The following is a 304-nucleotide window of genomic DNA, read 5'->3' on the forward strand; positions in this document are numbered from 1 at the left end:
AATTTTTCCATTTTTTTTTTTTTTTTTTTTTTATAATTGATATTGAGTTGCTGCTGCTCTCTACAAACTACATTCATCTCTTCTCTCCCCGTCTTTTCTTGGTCCTATAATCATGTCCGTCCAATAAAACCCTAATTTTATCGTTTCGTTTCACTCCATTACAGAGCTGTTAGAATTTTTAGCTTTGCACACAAAAAAACAGTGTGAAGATTATTTAGGGTTTGTTATAGATGTCCTACAATCAATCAAGGCCCGAGACTCAATACCGTAGAACTGGTCGATCCACCGGTAACCACCACCAACA

This window comes from Camelina sativa, chromosome 5 (genome assembly GCF_000633955.1).
Source record: "Camelina sativa cultivar DH55 chromosome 5, Cs, whole genome shotgun sequence".
In the NCBI taxonomy this organism is placed as follows: domain Eukaryota; kingdom Viridiplantae; phylum Streptophyta; class Magnoliopsida; order Brassicales; family Brassicaceae; genus Camelina; species Camelina sativa.